The following is a 22,208-nucleotide window of genomic DNA, read 5'->3' as shown; positions in this document are numbered from 1 at the left end:
CGAAAGCCCGAGCTTTTAACTCGCGGGTGACGAACCGAAACTTGACTCCGAGCCCGCCCCTCTCTCCGCCCCTCGGGCTACCACGGTCGGGCGAGCGCGCGAGAGGGCTGGGCGGGTCGGGGAACCCCGCGCTGCTTTCAGAGACCTGCCGCGGCACGTTCCCGACTGGCTCGCGGGGCGAGACCCTGCTCAGCCCCGAAATTACTTCCTTAACTAACCGGGCTGGGGGAGCAGGGGATCGGGACCGAGAATGCCGTCGCGTAGGCTGCAGTTGCCACTGAGTCCGGGAATCGCGCCAGGAGATTGGGGGCGGGGGGTGGGGGGGATGGGATTTTCATCCTTATCATAAACGCACAATTAGAGACTTCTGTAAACAAACCCCAGAAAGAGCTCGGAAAAAAAAGAGAGTTTTCACACTCACGAGTGTACATAGTTTCGGGGAAGTGAAATGAGAACTTTAATAACAAGAGGAATGATGCCAGAGGCCGTGCTCGTAAATAAAGTACCGATGGAAACTGTTGGGAAGTTAACTACAATTGGAAACCCAGGAGCAAGCAAGCAAACACCGCTTTGATTTGGCCGGGGTGCGCGTCTGTTGTTGTTTTGTTGTTTGGACGGGGGAGAGGGAGGAGCTAGTTCTGGGCCCCTGGTGGGGCGGGACTGGGATTTAAAAAGTAGAGCGTATTCCCACTGGATGTTGCTCTTTCTGGATGCCTAGTAACATTAAAAAAGAACACAGGCCATCATATAGAAAACTTTAAAATGCTTTTGTGGAGGGAAGCATAAGATACCCGGAAAGTTATTTGCAAGAGGTCCGGCTGGCCCTTGAGTAATTAATTTCATTACTGTAAAGGGGAGTGATTCGGTCTAGCGACAGGGAGAGCTGCTTACTGCTCAGGGCTTACTTAAGCAGGCATCTTTTTTCCTGTCCTCCAAACCCCTCTGCAAAGCTGCAGTTCTTAAAAACATCATGGCCACTCTGGACAGGTGCGAACCTGAGGTTTGTAGAGCTGAGGGGCATTGCGCGAGCTCACGCCGGCAGAATGCAGTGTCCGGATCTGAGCCCAGGCGGGTCCGCCTGGCGCGCGGCCTTGCCCGCGGCGGCCTGGCGGTTAGTCACAGGTTCTGAGAAAGCGCGTTCTTAGATTATCCGCGCTGTTTAACGGAGAGGTTGCAAATTGGCCGCTTAGAGCTGTGTGGCTTCCTAGGAGTGTTAGGTGTCGTTGGTTCCCCAGATTGGTCTGTAAAATGTCTTAGGAACATTGGAATTGCTTGACAGCATTTAACGTTGAGACACTGCATTAAAAACCTAGATTTCTGGGGTCCTCCGGAGAACCAGAAGCTGTCGCAAGCCCGGATCCCTTTTCCGAACGTGCCGAGCGGCCTGGAAGTGGTGGCCGCCTCTTCCCTGAGAGCGAAGCCGGGCGGGAGGGGCCACACTCCCTGCTGTGTGTTTTCTCATTTACATTATCTGGCCCCAGTAGGCAGCAGAGCTTGTTTATTTACCTGAAATCATTCAATCAACACAAATGTGCAAGTATTTATTTTGGCTTGCTTCTGCAGAAGTATAGACAACGCTATAAGCCTAGAACAAAACTGCTTTTGAGTGTAAACAACTTAGTTTTGGGTGTGATAAACACTGGGATTAAGTGAATTCAGTTTTTCAGCACGTGGTCCAGGAAGCTCTGTGGAGATTTCACCTCCAAAGCTGTTGCCTGGACCCTGATATCCAAAAACCACTGGGCCCTTTTTTGCAAGGCTCATTTTGACCGACTTAATACTTACGGAACACCACCGTTACCTTCCTTGGTGGATAAATTAGTAAACTCTCTGATCAAACAGAGCATGCTGAAAGGCCATGGATACATTTGACAGCAGAAAAACAAATTATGTCATTGTTTACCTACAGAAGGGTGTGTGGGTCCTGTTCTCTAATATTATCATCACAAAAGGTGGTCGGTCACGTGACCCCTACAAACCTTAGGCAAGTTGTGCCTTTTAGGGATTTGCAAATTCAACCTGGAAAGACAAGGGAGGAGCAAGTGGGGGGAGGTTGGGCCTCAGAGATCGGTCAAAATCACCATTTATGGAGGGCTTTTTGAGACACTGGATTTGAGACAGTTCACAAACTCTCTTTCAGATCTACCATTTTATCAAGGGAATTCAAAGCTGAGTGTGAACAGGTTCTCTTAACTGGACACTTTTCTGGAAAAGTGATTCATCGCTTCATGAGAGCTTGCAAGGAATGTAAACATCTAGGAATATTTTTGGCTACTGGGGTTGACAAAATAAAAACTTATAAAGCACTGGAATCCCCTATTATCTGTTTGGGTTTTTTTTTTAAATAAAAAGGACTGGTGAGGTCAACAATTTTTTAAACTAGTACGAGATATCAGTTTTCATAGAAACCAAGTTCCAAAATTACAGTACAAATTGGGCCATGCCTGTGTTGTCACTTACGGTGTGAAAAAAGTTACTGAAAAACAAAACAGCCAATGTGCTTAGTAACTGAGTAGTCATTCATGCATTTCATGCAGAAATGGGATGTGGCAGGAAGACCAGAAGACTTGAGAGATGAGTGAGAGAATTTAAAGGAAGCCCGGGAAGGTACACGTAGGGCGTAAACCAAAAGGGGACTTGTGTTTTTGTTTTTTGTTTTGTTTTGTGTTATGTTGTTTTTCCTGGAGAGCATGTGGGTTAACGTGACACCAGCCTGATGCATCCATGAGTTAAACCTTTATTTTAAGACGGACACTGGGCTGGGCTCTGGGGAGACAAGTGCTTCCTCCCTGAGGAAGCTGCATCACAGCCTCACAGATTCCGTGTGTGTGCGAGACTACCTTGTTAACACGCACTTTCTGACTCTGGAGATCGGCCTGGTCTCGCGATTCTGCTTCTTAAACAAACTCTGGTAATGCCGATGCCTTTGGCCTACGGACGCCACCTGGAGTAGCAAGGCTAGAGGGTGATGCAGGTAAGTACACAGGCAGGTACAATGAGATGGGCATCAGGGCGGTGCCAGAGAAAGTATGGCAGACTGTGGGAGGGCAAGCAAGCAGGAAAGGGCATCTACATGGAGGCCTTGTGGCGTAAATAGGAGGTGGCCAAGCGATGAGGCCAAAGGGAAAATGGTCCATGCCCAGAGTGAAGAGCCGTGTGGGGTGGAAAAGGGTGAGAGGTGAGTGGGGAGAGAAGCCACCCGAGGAGTGTGGGTGATTTTGTGGGGGCCCCAGGGGAGACCACTGAGGTTTTTAAGCAGGTGGGGGATGTGATCGGACTCTGGAGAGCTCACTCTGGCTGCACTGTGAGGAGATCACCCGAGCTGAGACAGCGTGACGGGTGAAGAGACTGTGAGAATTCGCATTCAAGATGGTAACGTCGGCAAAGTCACTGTCTCCACCGCTGTCTTGTAACAATGCCCATGTTTCCTGACTAGGACAGGACCAGATTGTGTGAGAACAAGACTGGGTGTTTTCAATATAAACATAATCCAATCCCCTGCATTAGTTCCCGAGGGCTGCCACAACAAAGCACCACAGACCGGGTGGTTTGAAACAATGGAAATGCATTCTGGCACCGTCTGGGGGCTGGAAGCCTGGCATCCAGGGCTTGGCAGGGGGGTCTCGCTCTCCCCAGGACTCCAGGAGAGGACCCTCCTTGGCCTGTTCCACGTCTGGTGGTCGCCCGCAGTCCCTGGCAATACTTAGAGATCTGTCCCTCCTGTGCCTGCCTAGGTCTTCCCAAGGCCTTCTCCTCTGTGTGTCTTTGTCCAAACTTCCCTGTTCTTATAAGGACCGCGGTCACTGGATCAGGGTCCTGCCAATCCAGGATGACCTCACTGTAACTTGGTTACATGGGCAGTGACCCTATTTTCAAATAAGGTCACATTCCCAGGTTGGTGTCTGTGGGGAGACAGGGGAGTGGGGCGTTAGGACTTCAACCTGTCTTTCGAGGGACACGATTCAGCCCCTAACATCTGTCTTTATCAGCTGCCTTTTAGAAAAAGTTCTGTGTACACAGTCTTCATCCTACTTGCAATTCGCACAGTTTACAACCGAAAGGCTGTCAGTGAAGCGGACAGGGGATTTAAGCAGCCTGAAAGAAGCTCACACAAGCAGTAAAGATAAGAAATAAGACAACTTCGGAGGCAACAGGTGGAGGACATCTGGCAGCTACAGGAAGCGTGTGTGCCCTGCACGCTCCTCGGTGGTGTCGTTGTGCCAGGAGCCCCCTGCCCTCTGCACCCCACCCAGGCTTGCCACCCGCAGGGTCAAACGAGTTTTCAAGAAATCCTTGGTGGAGCTTGAAAAGAGATTTGGTGTCTATGACTGTGACATATAAGCACATTATGAAGTGTGGAAAACAGAGGAGAAAATAATTCTCATCTCCCGAAGTGTCTACTCTTCCTTTTATCTCCCCTTGTTTGCTGATTGTTTTCCGGTTTATCACAGATCATGGTCTTCGAGCTTGTGGGTGCCTTTTCCCGGCCAGGTTCCAAGACAGAAAGCAGCCGTGTGCGGTTCAACCGGGCCGTGGGGACGTGAGGGTGCTGCCTGGATATTTAAATCAGCTGAAGTATTGATTTTCAACAGGTAAATAAATCCAACTAGTTTAGAGCATTTAATGGGAGAAACTACTAATACATACTCCTGGTTAGAACGTATTTATTATCACACAATCATTTTTAGGTGGTTATTGAATGACTACGAGGAAGGTGACTCAGTCTTATAGGAGAGCAGCAAGCAACAATGTCTGAGTGTCATCCACGTAAATACAGCCTCTGAATCAATTGATGAGATTATCTCAGATGCAGACCTGACCTCAGACTAACAGATCGAAACCATGGAAATACTCATATTAACAGACCCCTAAGATGATGTTGGTACACCAAGGAGATGATGAAAAAGCACTTTAGACGTGATGCCTGACCTCAAGTAGATTTTAGTCTGGTTAAAAACGTAATATATTATGAATTGACAACAAACTATTGAAAATGGATTCCACTTTTATGGAATGCTAACACATGGAAATATTTTATAATTTCTTTTTTTAAGATTTTATTTTTTAGAGAGGGAAGGGAAGGGAAGGAGATAGAAAGAGAGAGAGATACATCAATGTGGGGTTGCTGGGGGTCATGGCCTACAACCCAGGCATATGCCCTGACTGGGAATCGAACCTGCGACACTTTGGTTCGCAGTCCACGCTCAATCCACTGAGCTATGCCAGCCAGGAAGTAACACATGGAAATACTTTTACAAGACCGTTAAGGGAATATAATTTGTATTTTGTATATCTCACCATTTAAACAGCCTGTGTAGAAGAAGCAAAAAAAGGGGGGAGGGGGAATTGTTATATCCTTGGAATGAAAGAAACCACAACCTCCGGGAAAAACAGGCTCAGGAAAAAAAGGATAAGAACACACAACTGACCCGTGGCGTCTGCCCCCGGCAGTGGGGAAGTGGTGGAGCCGAAGGGGGTGATGGTCGCGACGCACAGGAGGCAGAAAGGGCAACAGAAAGACACAACTGGTGAGGGGAAGGAACGGGGAACTATAAGATCGTCTGAGTGTCTGGAAGCTTTGAGTGTTCTCACCAGCAAACAGAGCTGTTACCTGGCTGTGCAGGTAATGGATGGGCGCGGCCTTCGGTGGGAGGCCAGATTTCACTCCTGCATACAAACTTGGCAGATGATGAAGCCTGAGTCCTAGAGAACCATCACTTACGCCTAACTTAGTCCCCCACCAGCAGGCACCCTGTGGACTGAGTGTCACTGATATAGAGGAACCGGGAGCCTTGGGAACGTAGTGGGACAACAGCTCATGTGATACCAGCCTCCCCTGGCCCTTCTTCCTCAAATGCACTGAGTTCCTTCCTCCTTCTGAGCCGTGGCCCATGCCATTGCCTCTGCCTAGAATGCTCTCGCTTCTGATCTTTCCATGTCCAGGTACTTTAGACTATCCAGGCCTCAGAACAAAGGCTGCTTTCTCAGAAAGGCCCTCTCTGTCTTGCCTGAAATGACCCCTCTCTCCCATCCAAAGGTCTTTCTACTATAAAATCTATTGTATTTAGTTGGCTGACTTGTTTATTGTCTACTTCCCCTTTTGAAGTCAAAATCCACGTGAGCTCAGACCTCCTGTGTTTTGTTCTCCACTACTCCTGGTGCCGACTACAGCCCCATAGTGCTAGGCTCCAGGCAGACATTCAACAAATGCCGTGTTTGTGGAGTGAATGCGTGACCATTGTGGGGCGTGTGGGGAAGGACCTCCCACTTTCAAACCATTTTATGGAATAGGTTTTCCCTTCTCCACACCCAGATGAGAAAACTAAAGCTAAATTAGGCGAAATTATCTGCCTAAATTCACAGAGCAATGAAGAAAATGAGTACCCAGTGCAATACACTTAGTCTTACTCTGTACCTAGTTCATTACAGTTGTTGTTTGACAAGAACAGTTGAAAATAATCAGAACACCCTGGCTGGCATAGCTCAGTGGATTGAGCCCGGGCTGGGAACCAAAGTGTCCCAGGTTCGATTCCCAGCTAGGGTACATGCCTGGGTTGCAGGCCATAAACCCCAGCAACCGCATATTGATGTCTCTCTCTCTCTCTCTCTCTCTCTCTCCCTTCCCTCTCTAAAAATAAATAAATAAAATCTTAAAAAAAAATAATCAGAACAGATCACAGATACTGGGCATTTAAACAGTGAACATGACCTAATTATTACCTAAAAGTTTATTACTTAAAAGTTTTATTCCCTAAAAGTATTATTACCTAAAAGTTTTCTAATTATTACCTAAAAGTACTTTTACCTAAAAGTTTCTGACTATTACCTAAAAGTTCCTATGAGTCAGGAATTCAGAACTGGCTTCGGCTGATGACTCTGGCCTAGGACCTCTCGTGAGGTTGAGGTGACGATGCTGGTTTGGCATCGCGTGGCGCTGCCATTAGCTGACCGCCCCAGAGGATCTGCTTCTTGGGTGACTCACGTGTGCGGCTCGCAAGTCGGTGCCAGCCATTGGCGGTTGGCCTCAGCCCCTTCTCACGGGCACCTCTCCAGAGGGCTGCTTGAGTGTCTTCTCGACACACATGACTTCTCCCAGAGGGAGTGACCCAAGAGCCTCACTTTTCTTTTTTCTATAAAAGCATTTCTCTTTAACAGTAGACCTCCAGATTTAACAGTTTAGAGGCTCAGAGAAAGGCTGTTGTTAGCATATCAGGGCTGTTGAAACATTCGCTGTTCCTTCTCCTCTCGGCCCGCCCCCTGAGACAGGTCAGCCCGTGGTCAGCAATTCCCCGTGCTCCCCCTCCGCAGTCCTCGGCGTCCTCAGGGGGAACGCGGGTGCAGTTCTCGCAGATTCACACGATAGCCACCCATGTTGCCAGCTTCGGCGTGCAGTTTCCCCACACCCACCTGCGTTTCTCAGACTTCAAGTTTGTATGGTTCAAAGGCAAGCCGCAGACCTCTGGGGGCATCCACGCATCCTGCAGATTCGAAGACTCCATACACAGCGCCATCCCCGCCAGCCCCTCCAGGTGCTTGAGCTGAGACCCAGGACACCCCCCCATCCCCACCTCCACCCCTCCCTTAGGCTCCTTCACAGCCAACCACTGTGACGTCCTGAGCACCCCTTGACTCTCTTCACCTCTCTCTCGTTCTAGCCATCACTTCCTCTCCCCTGGGCCACGGCAGGGGCCCTGGGACCCGGCCCTCACCCTCTGCATCTGCCCCCTTCCGTGTGTTCTTCACACTGCAGCCAGCCTGGCCTTCTTTCATGCCGATTTCCCACGCCCCTTCTTCTGATTTTTCTATCCACTCTCCACACCGCCTCCAGAGTGATGAGATTTTTATTTTTGGAAGATAGAATTGTTTGGGGCTTAAAGGCTGTAGGGAGTCTTTGGGTGCTTCTGGAGTCAAGTACGCAAAAGCCAGCTGCCAGAGCACAATGAAAAGAGAGGGAGGAGAGAGATTGATTCAGACAGCAGAGAGAGAGGAGAGAGAGAGGAGAGAGAGGAGAGAGAGAGGGGGAGAGAGAGAGGGAGAGAGAGAGAGAGAGGAGAGAGAGGGGAGGAGAGAGAGAGAGGAGAGAGGAGAGAGAGAGAGGAGAGAGAGGAGAGAGAGAGGGGGAGAGAAAGGGGGAGAGAGGGGGAGAGAGAGGGGAGGAGAGAGAGAGAGAGAGAGAGGAGAGAGAGGGAAGGAGAGAGGGGAGGAGAGAGAGGGGGGGGAGAGAGGGGAGGAGAGAGAGAGAGGAGAGAGAGGGAGAGAGAGAGAGAGAGAGGAGAGAGAGGAGAGAGAGAGAGAGAGAGAGAGGAAAGAGAGAGGGGGAGAGAAAGGGGGAGAGAGGGGGAGAGAGAGGGGGAGGAGAGAGGGGGAGGAGAGAGAGAGAGGAGGGGGGAGAGAGAGGGGAGGAGAGAGAGAGAGAGGAGAGAGAGGAGAGAGAGAGAGAGAGAGGAGAGAGAGGAGAGAGAGAGAGAGGAGAGAGAGGAGAGAGAGAGAGAGGAGAGAGAGGGGAGGAGAGAGAGGGAGAGGTGGCCTGAGTGGAACCAGCCGCCTCAGCACCCCAGCATTCCTAGCGGGAGAAACAAAGAGACAGGAGAACCATTAGACAGGGACCAGAGCGGGGAGGGGAGGGAATTTCAGGGGAAAAGGGTGAACAGTTGGCAGGAACAAGTACAAAGGACACACGGACCATAACAAGGGGCGGGTGGAAACAGGAGGGAGGTGGGGAGGGCTGGGGGGTGGGCTGGGATGGGGGTAAAAGGCAGAAAACTGTACTTGAACAACAATTAAAATAAAAAATAAATCAACAGTGATGTCAGGTACTACATTCGTGTTGTAAAACGGCCTTCTTATAGCCCAACATTAACCACTTAGAAAGTATAGACTTTTTAAGTGCCACCCACTTATGACAGCAGAAAAATAGTGTGTTCCCCAAGGCATCCAGAAAATCTAAAAGAGGGGTCCAGGTGTGTCCTGCAGGACACAAAAGGAGAGTTGTTCTGGATGAGAAGCCTTCACCCAATTACTCCGCCCATGCCAGGCAATTCCGGTTGGAACCCCATGGAGATCTCTTTAGGAATGCAGTAAATTTAGGGGAACTGGCCCCTCCATTTATTAGAAGTTGTGTTTAAGTTAAAAGCAAATGTAAGGAAAGCTATAACAACAAGTAGTTGAACAGAACACACTTAAAGATACAGGCCTCAAAATAGGTGACAATGCAGTATGTGATCGAGGTGGCATTTCCATTCAATGGATACAAGGTAGCTTATTCTGTAAATGGTTTTATGATGGACTACACATCCAAAAAAATTAATGTCTGATCCCTACATCATTATCTGTTTTGAAATAAACTCCAAAGGGCTCACAGGTTTACATAGAAATACCAGACTTGAAGAAATTGCAGGTGCATATGTTCATAATCTTAGAATTGGATTGGCTTTTTGGCCCTGGCTGGTGTGGCTCCGTGGATTGAGTGCCGGCTTGTGAGCCGGAGGGACACCAGTTCGATTCCCAGTCACGACACATGCCTTGGTTGCAGGCCAGGTTCCCAGTGAGGAGTACACGAGAGGCAACCACACGCTGACGTTTCTCTCCTCCTCTCCTCCCCTTTCCCTCTCTCTAAAAATAAATAAATAAAATATTCTTTTAAAAAGAATAGAAAACATAAAGGTTTAGGTCAGTAAAATAGCACCTTGAACAAGGTCAAAAGAAAACAGAACTCCTAAAGAACAAAGGCTGAGTTCAAGGTCTGACCCTGCCCTGGCCAGCTGTGGGTGGCACCGGCTGCCCAGGTGCCCATGCAGCTGCAGCAGGGGTGCGAGAGCTCAGCGGGAGACAGAAATCCCGTGTAGCTACAGCACGCAGACTCTTCTCCGAATGTGCAGAGGGGCAGGTCCGAGTCCGGCATTTGTCTCTCCCTCTGTCCCCCGTGATGCGAGGGGGCCTGGGGCCCTGGAGAGGGTTTTGTGGAGGCCCTGGCAGCCAGGCAGAGTGGCTCTTTCCAGCCCACCTTTGTAGAAACCCGAAACGTAATTATTCCAGCCCCCCAACTAGAACAGTTAACACCAGCATCAATGGGCAGCTTCTCTCCTCTTCTTTACCCCACGTACCCAACTTCCCAATCCGAGCATGTTTTTCTTAAAATGACTCTGGGTTCAACCTCCCCTGTCAAACCCCTCTGCCTGCAGAGCATGTAATCTCACCATTGCACAAGTCCCCTAGCTGGGCACCTTCCCTTCTCTGCCAAGGGAGCCCTCGTACCCTTCAATCTGCCTGTGAAACACCAGTTCCCTGGCATTCGTTCCTTTGTTGAAGGGTGTGTAGATCAGAGGGCCTCCCTTTGTGCATGAAACAGGTCTCTACCCTGTTTTCTGTGGCACCCTGGGCCTCTACAATAAAGCAGTACCCCCGCCAGAAAGCAGGAACTGCCGTTCTCTCTTGTTGCTGTCTCACCCCCAAACCATTTTGGCTGCTTCTGTGACTCAGAGGCACTTTTCCTCACCTTCACCAAAACCCCCAGGGGATTTTTTTTAGATCAGTCAGACACGGGGTGGTAGTTGAAATGGTAAAATAACCAGCTAGTCCAGTACCTAAAATATTAACCCAAGTCCCAAAGAATTATACTGTATAGACATAAATTGGGTAAATGGGGAAAATTTGTATAAGGTTCCCCCTTACAGAAAAAGCTTTCACCTTTTTTTTTAAATTGCACTTGTATTTTAGCTTCACCATTTACTTGATATATACATTTAAGCAAGTTGCTGCACTTGTCTGAGCTGAGGTTTCCTGTTTTGGAGAAAGAGAATAATAATGATACCTCCCCTGCAGGACTATTTTGAGAATGAAAAGGATTAATGCCCGCATGCTGGCTACGGTGTGAGTCACATGGGGGGGGAGGGGCTTAAGACTATGGGACTCTTCTCCACCTGCCTCCCCCACCAGCACCCCCAGGACGAGGAGAGCAAGGCAAGAACGTGCCAGCCAGTCCACCCCTACGGTCCTTGGAAACTCAGTTCACAATTGGCTGCATTCCTCACACCAACCCAGAGACTCTGCCTAGGAAAACTCAAAGCTGCCTGAATTCCAGGCAGACTTTGGTGAGTATATGCATGGCCACCGTGTTGAGCTCCTCAGACAAAGGAAAGAGGAGACAGGCGGAGAAAGGAAACTACTAGAGAAAGGGGAAATGAATCACTTTCTGAGCCCAAGACCTACATGTGCACAAGCAGGCTGGGGAGTTGGGCAGGTGACCTCTTTTCATTTTTGAGGCCGTCTCTTGGGAAACATGTAAGAGCAAACATCCGAATTTATCTTACGAAGTAAAATTCTGGCCGGAAAGGCATGTGAGATAGGGGACCATTGTTGAGAACCCAGACAACTCTTGGTAGCAGAGCTCTGGGAAAGAAAAACCTTTGTGCAGGAACAATGCCAAGTGTTAGAGTCAGAAATCCTTGATTGACATCCCTGCTCTGCAGCTGAAATCCAGGGTCTTCTTAGGCAAAGGGCTGACTTCCCTGGGGCCCAGTCAGCCCTTCTGGTAAATGGTGGCTGTGCTGTGAGTGGAAATCAGGCTCCTCCGTGGGGTCACAAGGACAGCATTCCAAGGACCCACGCATGAGAGACTGTGATGTGGAAAGGCTTATTCGGGTAGCAATCTGCCCCTGGGTGTCCAACGTCCCATTTCCATCCATCCCACCATGGAAAAAGTCCAACTGGGCCTTCAGCAAAGCCAAAACAAAGGCCAAGGTCCAGAGTTTCTGTTTCATGTTAAAGCTCAGTCCTTCGGAGCCCACACAGTCTGCCGCAGGCCCTAGTAGGTGCTACACCCGCACGGTCACGTGCTCCTGGGCGAGAAAGCACAGGAACAAATGGGGCGAGTGTGGGTCACTGAAAGAGAGAGAGCTTCTCTGCTCCCCTGGGGTTATTTATAGCCAGGAGCTTTTTCAAAATAATTAAAAACATCTCCAGCTTTCGCAGGCTTTTGGTGGGCCCGCCTGCTAGTTAGACTGACAGGCTTGTGTGGTCAAACACATCCTCCAGTGCCAATCCAGTCCTGAAGGAGGGGAGGGAGGAGCGGTGATCCTCTCGGCGGAGAAATGCTGTAATTCCATGGAGAGTGCAAAGCTGTAGTTTCCTGGCCAGACAAACAGGCTTATGCTCCTCATTTTATTAAACTCAATGTGTAATTCCCTTTGCATCCTTTATTAATAATTAGCTAACTACTTACAGTAGCAGGAGAATGAGTGGCTAGTGGATAGACACATGAGGGATACTTTTTCACTGTATACCCTTCGTTACTGTTAAATATTTTAAAGTATATATTCATACTAATTATTCAAAGAATATGCAGATAAAGTTCAAATGCATGTAGACTGAGCAATTTGCCTCCTAGATATATGTCAAATAGATAGGTATGTATACAAGGTCTGTCCAGAAAGTATCTAGCCGTGTAGTATTGAAAAAGAGACATTTATTGAAGAAGATACAAGAAACATTGTACATAGGACAATGATGCCTCAGTCCCCTTCAAAGTAGGCACCTTAGGACCTCACAATTGCCATCAGCTGCCCCATCATATTTTCCTGAATCTCATCTATGATCTGAAATCTCTTGCCTCTCAAAGGCAATTTTAATTTTGGGAAAAGCCAGGAGTTGTGGGGCAATAAATCTGGGCTGTAGGGGACCAAGGCATCTGGCTGATTTGATGTTTCAAAAAAGCTGCATCAGATGTGACGCATGAGATGTGACGCACGAGCAGACATGTTGTCGTGAGGAAGCTGCCAGTGCCAGTTGCCCATAGTTGAGGTCTTCTGCGTCATCTGAATAGTTTCCACAGAGTTCAAGCATAACACAGAATCTGATGCAGATTCATTGCTCTGTTCACTCAGTCATTTGAGTGCAAAGGCCGCACAGTACCCGTGCTCCCTCGATGGCATCTACGGTCCCCACTGCCTAGTACAGTGACGTTGTCATTGTTCACACACACACACATTCCAGTCCACTCTCCTTGGCTGCCAGGTCACATCGATGTAACATAAACTGTTCTCGTTGTATTAACAAGGGTTGGACGTTTTTCAGCCAGACCTTCTTATGTTCACCAAAAGACATGTGCAAGAATGTTCGCAGAAGCACTATGTGTGGCTCCAAACTTGGAAATCTGGAAACTGCAAATGCATAATAAATACATTGCAGCCTGTCCCGCCGTGTAATACTACACAGCGACTAGAATAAGTGATCCACAGCCACGGGTGACAACACGGATGAATGCGACAGATAATGTGGAACAAAGGAAGTCGGACGTGAGAGAGGGCGTAGTGTTTGGTCTCATTTATAAAAAGCTTCAAAGCAGACAAAACTAATTTATGTTATTGAAAGTTATGAGAGTGACTGCCCTCAGAGGAGACAGGGACTCAATGGGGCTTAGAAGGGTTTCTGGGGTGTTAATAGCATTCCACTTTTTTTTTTTAATCTTTTAGGATTTTTTAAAAGATTTTATTTATTTATTTTTAGACAGAGGGGAAGGGAGGGAGAAAGAGAGGGAAAGAAACATTAATGCACGGTTGCCGCTGGTGTGCCCCCTACCGGGCACCTGGCCTGCAGCCCAGGCATGTGCCCGGACTGGGAATCGAACCGATGACCTTTTGGTTGGCAGGCTGGCGCTCAGTCCACTGAGTGACAACAGCCAGGGCGCATTCCACTTCTTGATCTGGATGTGTGTGGGTGAGTGTGCTCCATTTGTGAACTTTTTAAAAAAAGATTTTATTTATTTATTTTTAGAGAGGGAAGGGAGGGAGAGAGAGAGAGAGAAACATCAGTGTGCAGTTGCTGGGGGTCATGGCCTGCAACCCAGGCATGTGCCCTGACTGGGAATCGAACCTGCGATGCTTTGGTTCGCAGCCCACGCTCAATCCACTGAGCTACGCCAGCCAGGGCATTTTGTGAACTTTATTACACTTTTTTTCTGTCTCTATGTTGTACATCAATTCAAGGTATGAATAGATAGATAAATAGATAAATATGAACAAACAGAATAGGAGCCATTCTGATGGCACTCACAAAGAAATGACAGAACAATAAAATAAATTTTGATTTAAGCTTTTTTAAGTATTCTCTAAGTGATATCCACTTTATTCAATTTCTTTCTTTTTAAGATTTTATTTATTTATTTTTAGAGGGCAAAGAGAGGGAGAAAGAGAGGGAGAGAAACATCAACATGTGGTTGCCTCTCATGTGCCCACTACTGTGGGGACCTGGCCCTAGACTGGGAATCAAACCTGCAATCCTTTAGTTCACAGGCTGGTGCTCAAGCCACTGAGCCACACCAGCTGGGACCACTTTATTTAATTTCTAAGTGGCAGTTTAAGAAATTTACAGATGCTAGCATTTGTTAGTGTCAGCAGGAATTAAAATACAGCGCCAAATGTGATATTAAAATCAAAGTCAGGTAAATTGGTATCATTTTCAGTCCAACCAAGTAACAAAACAATGAAATAAAAATATGATACAGGACTGGGAAAACTATCAGCATCTTGAAATGAAGTCACAGAGTTAGCACTATTGAAATACTAGAGTTAAGGGAGTCAGTGTGAAAGGAAAAGAAATTCCTCGGAAATGGGAAAATGTTGCTGTGTAGTGTAGGAAACATAGCACTGAGTGTCCAAAATGGAAGTGGAGGGACATGTGAAACTGATCGATTCGAATCTCTGCGACCATCAAGATGAAGACATTATGTCTAACCACCGTATCTTATGACAGAAAAACCCCAGGGGGGAGGTGTGCAGGGCACAGGGCAGGGAGGTAGTGAGGCCATCGTGTTTGGAACCCAGATCTTTGAAGTCCAACATCCAAGCATCCTGGCTTTCCCTGTTTCTAGATCACACCGTCTTTTCCCGAAGGCTTTGCATTTGTTTACACTTGCCCTGGGCTCTGTCCAGGTGGAGCTCAGAGGCCACTGGGTCTTCTCAGCCACCCAACCTGAAGTAGTTCTCCATCTTGATTTCTAGTCCTTTTTTTCCTTTCTCTTGCATAACACATCAGAAATGGTAGTTGCTTAGATCACTGGGAGGTGGTACTTGACTTTGTATTCCGTTATCCGTTTCCTGAACTAGACGCTGAATTCCATGAAGTGAAGGCCATGGTTGTGGTGTCTCGAGTTCTTCTCCCTGCGCCTGGCAACAGGAGATGTTCGGCAGATGACTATGTTAAGTCAATCGACGTTGACTTTGCCAGGAGGGAAACATGGATTGTCTGATCACATAGAAGGCCAAGAGTGGTGGTAGCTCTGGCCTAACTCTGCCTTTCGCCTTCTGTGCTCTTGAGCAAGAAGTTTCCTTTCAGGACGGTGGTTTTGGACTGTGGTTTTGTCATGTGCAAAAGAAAAACTTGGACTGATCCCTCGCTCTCTAAATTTCCTCTATTCTAATTCCCACTCTCTGACTTACACTAATCGGTAACATGTGAGGGGTGGATGGCTCATTAGCATTCCCAGAAAGGGTTGCACGTTAAAAAGATAAGGTTCCATGGCAATCTTTATTTTCAGATTAGCGGGCAGCATGATGCATGAAAACAGTGGCACTGGCCGGTGAGAGAGCGTTCTGATTACTCGAACCTGGAAGTCCACGTCCATGAGTCAGCCGTTCCTGCTGCTTCCAGCTTTGATTTGTCACCTTGCCTTGTTTCTACTTAGACATCAAAAGCACCAGGATCTTAAAAATCGTTCCTGCCCTTTCCCCCTTCTGGGAAGGCAGTAGCCCCTCTGAAGTCCCCGGTGTCTGGAAATGTCAGAATTTCTATTTTCTGTTTCCAGGTGCGGGGTTGTGTCTGGGAGACGGGCACCGTGGTTTCGCACCTGGGGTGGTAATCTCTCGCCTAGCCTCAGCTTTTCATTGAGTCACCCTTTCTGGAACTCCAAGTGTCCTACCAGGCAAACGAGTTGCCAGGGCAGCAGGGACGAAGTTTGAGAAACCAAAAAGAGGAAGTACTCGGTAGCAGTGACAATATTGGTTACAGCGACCAAAATGTAGAACTTGCCCGGGATGGCCCTGTCCACAGTTTTTTCTTTAGTTATTCTGATACATCTGTTGTCAAATCTGAAGCGGTGGGGGCGGGGGGGGGATTACATGACCACATTCTGGGTCCCTCAGAGCTCCGGCCAAGGGCTCAGCGGCCTGCCCAGCGGATCCTCACCCCAGATGAAAGTGAGGGCACATTTCGACTGTTCCCAGGGGCCCCTTCTTGCTTTTCCCTTTGACTCGCATTTCCCCCCGGCCAGCTGGGCTTGGAGGTGCCCTTCTTGGATGTCCGGGTCCTAACTAACCCCCAGGGACTGTCACTGCCAGACCTTGCTGGGCACCTGGGGCCACACTCACCGGCCCAGAAGTGACAATGGAAGGATGTTGGTGTTGTTTCCTTAGCCACTGCTTTCTTTCATCTCAGCCTCCCTGCCCTAAAGGTTTGTTGCCAGAGTGTATTTAAATAAATAGTGACTAAGCCAAAAGTTGCTGGCTCCTACCTCAGTCACAGAACTCTTTTTTCCTTATTGGTCCCAAATCTGAAGGGCGATTTCCATTGGAATCGGCGTTAATACACTGAATCACAGAGACCCAAGAAAAGGGAAAAAGAGAGAGACCGCACCAAGGTCAGGATGACTCGTGAAAAAAAGCACCCATACCCCGGGGGTTTCTACGGAAGGAAAATGCCAGGTACAGAAGGCACTTCTCTCTCTTGGCAGAGCTTGCCTGACCAAGTTTTGCTCCCTGAACAAACTTAAACTCCAGTTCCTGATGGCTCTGACTCCCTGCCCCCACCCTGGCCGCTCCGTGTGACAGCAGGTGACCAAGGACCCCTCCCTGCCTGTCCTGGGAGCTTGAAAGGCAGACTCTGCGGCCCCATTCCATACCTACGGAGTCAGAACCCGCACTTTATCAACGTTTCCAGGGGATCGGTGTGCGAGGTACACCTTGAGAGGTCCTGTCCAAGGTCTCTCACAGTTGCATTTTTGCCAACCGGCGCCATGCGATCTTAGAGGATCCGAGTGGGTTTCGGTGCCCACAACATGCTGAAGTTACGGGCATTTACAGAAAAATCGGGAACAAGAAAAGGCATCATAATTTCCATGCATTTAGCGGTTTAAAAAAAAAAAACAACACGTAACCTCTGACCCCTGCTGGGTGAGTAAAAGTTGCATTTCCCCATCCTCTTCTTACTTGATTTGTCTGGTCTTGTTTGCAAAGGGAAGATTTGGGGGTTTTGTTTTACTTTTGTCATTTTTGAGGAAGCATGACTTGCTTCCAATCCTAACAAAATCCACAGGCTTTAAATGCGCGAAGAGCTTTTGCGAAGTAAGTACATAAAAGGGGTGTTTGGTGTTAGTGAGCTCTGTGAAGGGGCGGTGCTCATTGCGTATTGGGTGGGGAAGGGGGGAGGGGGTTCCCTGGGCTGGCTCCTAGCTGTTAGTCATTAATGGACGCTCCTTGGAAAGGGCCACCTTTCTATGTCACATGGTGGGGTCTTGAGTGGTGCCCCTTTGACTGGACCTGAAACAAGTACATGCTGCACTGTTTACAGGATGGTGGGACTGCAGGAGGTGGGTGGAGGTAGGAAAAAGATTTGAAGATCTGGAAGTCTGCGGAGCCGAAGTCTGCGGAGCCAACTGGGAGGAGTTGGCCCAGTTACCTTCCCTGTCAATGTAGGCCTGATTTCCTTGACCGGTTACTACACAGAATAACATGTAGGTCAAAAATATCTACACGTCATATTTTCATAAGTGTTAGAGTACACAGAGTACTACACATGCACAGTCTCCTCCCCGAATGCTAATCCTAAAGATTTGATTTGTATGCCTGAGTCAACTTTTCCAGGTTGAAAGATACCACTTGAAAAATAAACCACCCTTTCAAACTACACACTGTTGGAGGTCACATTCCCAGGTGGTTTAGGGAGTTGGCATGCTCATTGGATTCTCATCGGACACCCTGAGGGAATACCCTGAGCCTTGTTTATAGTCTAGAACAGATTTTGTCACTGGTAGGTCCCACAGCCTATTGTCACCTCACTCCATCCTGGGCTGCCCTTGGCCTTCTGCAGTCCCCATCCTGTGGGCCTCTTCATTGATTTTGTATTTCTTGGAATCTTAACATGTGTAGATGTGTTTCCATGTCACCCAGGTTCTTTTCACACACTTCCAATCTCAGGACCACACCACCCTTCCTGCCTGCCTCACCACCCCCCCCCCCCCGGCTTTATTGAGATATAATCAACACGTGGCGTTGTGTAAGTTTGAGGTGTACTGCGTGTTGACTGGATACACTTGTATATTGCACAATGATGACCACAGTGCGGCTCATTAACACACCATCACCTCACATAATTACTTTTTCTTCCTTGCGGTGAGAACATGTCACATCAGTTCTCTTCCACAACTTTCAAATACGGAGTACGGCATGGCTGACTGTGACCAGCAGCTGTACTTTAGATTCTCCAAGTTGATTCCTCTTCTAGCTGAAGGACCGCACAACTCATGATGATAAGAGGTCTCTAATTAGATTCCGCACAGAACCTATGACTTTGCATGACAGTTTGGTCACAGTGCCCAGGATCATTCCACTGACACACCCCAACACACTCACTCCCACATTCGCACACCAGCCAGGGCAAACGCATATAGTTATGGACGTCAGCAGTTCTTAACTTCAGAGTTAAAACTATCTTTAAAATTAGGAGGGAAAATATCATTTCAAACACATCGATGTATTTCTAACCAAACATAATATATATTTTAAAATAACACAAAGAGGGGAATGACACTGGAAGGACCAGGAATGTTTGTGTAACAGAATGGTTTCTCACTTGGGTAAGAGCGACATGAAAGGGGAAGCCATCTACTCTCTGTTCCTTGCACACCCCACTGTGTGCAAGAGGAAGGGAGCCAGTCTACAGCATTGAGTGCGTGTCTGGTCTCTCTGCTTGCGCATGTTTTTTTAACCAAAGGGCCATAGCCTGTATATAAAATATGTTTAACTCATATATATGATATGTACATATCATATATATGTGCCTATAATATGTGTATATAGAAGTATACTTAGTATTTCTGATGGAGCTGAATGGAGGACACTCTACCGTCTGGAAAGCACTTTTGAGGCTGGAGCACACGACTCTGACCAACAGGGACTAAAAAGTGGCGGTGTGCATGCTTGAGATTTCCAGTCACCATGCCCTCTATCAGTTCCCACATTTTCGTAGCTGTGGTTTCTGATGTCACTTTCCACTGGGAGGGGCATCTCTCTGACATTCTATTTTTAGCCGAGGGTTTGTTTTCTTTTTTAAGTCACATGTTTTCAGTTCCATATGTTAGTCAGCAAATATGTCTCCTGTTTTTGCTTTTCGTTTGTATGGGGCCCTTAGATAGCTTGGCTCCTGCGAATGGGTTAGTTCCTGTAAATCTCATTAGTGTCTTTTCTATTCGCCACCGCCACCTGTCAAAGAAGTATTGTTTCAATGTTACAAGATATGAAATCTGCCCTTGGCTACACAGCCAGGAAAGTGGGGGCAGAGCTGTGATTCAAGCATAGGAGGTTTACATTTTGAAAGTTGGGATTTCCTGACTCGGGGGATCCTGGCGCTCTTCCGTACCGCCTTGCCAGCCCGCCCCCAGGGCTCTCTCCCCAGGAGCCCTTACAGCAGGACCTGCATCCGAGCCCGAATACCAGTAGTCCGGTCTGAAACAGGGCTAGCATGTTCCGGGTGGGCGAGAAAGGTTCAAGGCCTTGGTGGATCACATCAGCATCTTACGAATTCCAGCACGGAAGGCTGAAAACATGTCAACATAGTACAGTTTCTCCTTTGATTGCTCAAAAGACCAAATATGGGTAAAGTCACTTTGTTGTGGAGGGAAAGAGGGGTTCTGTGGCAAATAACCTCACAGGGTGACCCGATCCCCCATTCCTAGCTGGGCAGGTCTTGGTGGTAGGCACGGTCCAGGCCTTCAACTTTTTAATAAAGGTTTGTCTTTGCCTGCAGCCAGCCCTGTCCACTGTTCTTGGGCATCTAGGTTAACACATCTTTGCAATGCCAGAAGTACCACCTTCCGGGGGGTATTAGCCCTTAAGAGAGCACGTAATCTTGACACTCCTGTAACGCAATCCTCGCCTTGCTTTCTCCCACCTCCATGTACCGCCCCTCCTTCATTCCATACAAAAGAAATGGCAGAACTGCTCCTCACAGAGCGTTTGATATCTTGCTCTCCAGTATGTCATCAGTTTGGCTCAAATAAACATGTAAAAATTCTCTACAAGTTTGGACATTTCTTATGTCGGCATTGTAAACCTGAAAACAACTTTATGAAAGCAGGATTTATTGCAGCTCTAGGTCACAAGTTGTTTAGTCACTCTTCAACTGGAACTGCCCTGGCGAAGTGGCCTTCCGGGTAGACCTGGGAATACATAGGTTGTAGTACTTTCGAATGGAATCACAGTCATTGAGGGTCTTGTCCTCCAAGGGTCTGTCTCATTCAAGAAGCAGTGCAGTACTTGGGCAGCCTCTAAAGCGGCACACAGTCTCCTCTGCTTTCTCTAGTTTGGAAAATTTCCAAGTGTTTTCTCATTGTTTTCCAGGGTTCTCTGTGAAGACGGAAAACACAATCTCGGAGCCAAATCTGGACTTTCACCCCAACAGACTGAAGGTTTCACAGCCTACGGATATTCATTTCTCCGTGTTCGTGTAAGTGTAAGAGCAGGGCCTGCCTGTTTTTAGATCCACATTAGCTTTAGTCTTCCCTGCCCTACCCAGGCTGAGAGAGGACACCTGGACATTTATGTTTCTCTCTCTCTCTCTCTCTCTCTCTCTCTCTCTCTCTCTCTCTCTCTCTCTCTCATTCTCTGTCTCTCTTTTTTTTTTTTTTTGTAAGAATTAAGGGTGAAGTAGTGCTGGGGTGGGGAGGAATGCAGACAACTGTAATTGAACAACAATAAAATAATTTTTTTAAGATTTTTACTTATTTTTAGAGAGGGAAGGGAGGGAGAAAGAGAGAGAGAGAGAAACATCAATGTGCAATTGCTGGGGGTTATGGCCTGCAACCCAGGCATGTGCCCTGGCTGGGAATCGAACCTGCAACACTTTGGTTCACAGCCCGCGCTCAATCCACTGAGCTACACCAGCCAGGGCACAATAAAATAATTTTGAAAAAAATAATTAAGGCTAAAAGCCAAAATGTTTATTGTTATTGTGAAGGCTCAAGATCATGAGGATCAATACTAGAATAGATGTCCCAACCGGACACTACCTGTTTTAAGTGGGCTCTGGAGCTGCATTTTAACACTAACAGAGACACTGAAAGCCGTAGCAAGAAGCAGCACAATTAATGGTTCAAAGAAAAAGGATGAATAATTCTAGATTTTTAAATGGTGCAATAGTAAAAAGAAGTCCTCAGAAACATTTCAAGAAGAATAAACTGTTGTATCAGAAATTTCAAAAATAGTGGCTAAAGTGCATATGACTCATTACATTTTCAAAAGAAACAAGAAAATAGAGGCTAAACTTAAAAATGCTAGGTTTTCATGAGGACTGAAACTCATGATTAAAGTCATTTCATAGAACAGTGAAGGGAAATGAGTTAGGACTGTGGGTCTGGGGTTTTAGTCGAGACTGTTTCTTACTCAGTGTGTGATCTTGGCTGGGTTACTCAATTTCTAGACCTCGGGGGAAATGATACAGGGTTGAGGATTTATATGCTGGGTCTTAAAGTTTGTTTACTTTCTGTAAGTGTCAGATTTCTCATCTGCAGAGTCAAGAAAGTTCTGAAAAAGGAACTGTCAGTCTTCAAGTTACACTAAAGGCAATTTTCAATACGGCCAAATTTTCAATGCATCAAAATTTCTCCTGGGGTATCTGCCCATGCGGCCCTTCTCTTGGGTTACTTACTCATCTCATGCAACTTCCCCATCACAAAAGCCACTCAATACAAGTGGGATGCTTTCTCCTTTTCTAGGGTGGTGAATTTCCTTTTTATTTCCATATGCTCTTTTTACTTGAAAATGAACGTTCTTTCTTCGAAAACAATGTTGGTTGTTGAAAAATGGGAACATGTAATAAACGATGAATAAGATATAAATCAAAAACTGTCCCATGCATACAGTCTTAATAGGTGATGGTGACATGAATTTTCTCCTCTCCTTTGTGATCTTTAAATTAGTTTTCTTTTGGAAATGAACTCTGGG

This window comes from Phyllostomus hastatus, unplaced genomic scaffold (assembly GCF_019186645.2).
Source record: "Phyllostomus hastatus isolate PE091 unplaced genomic scaffold, TTU_PhHast_1.1 phas_contig_80, whole genome shotgun sequence".
Taxonomy (NCBI): Eukaryota; Metazoa; Chordata; class Mammalia; order Chiroptera; family Phyllostomidae; genus Phyllostomus; species Phyllostomus hastatus.
This window is presented reverse-complemented; position numbering follows the sequence as displayed.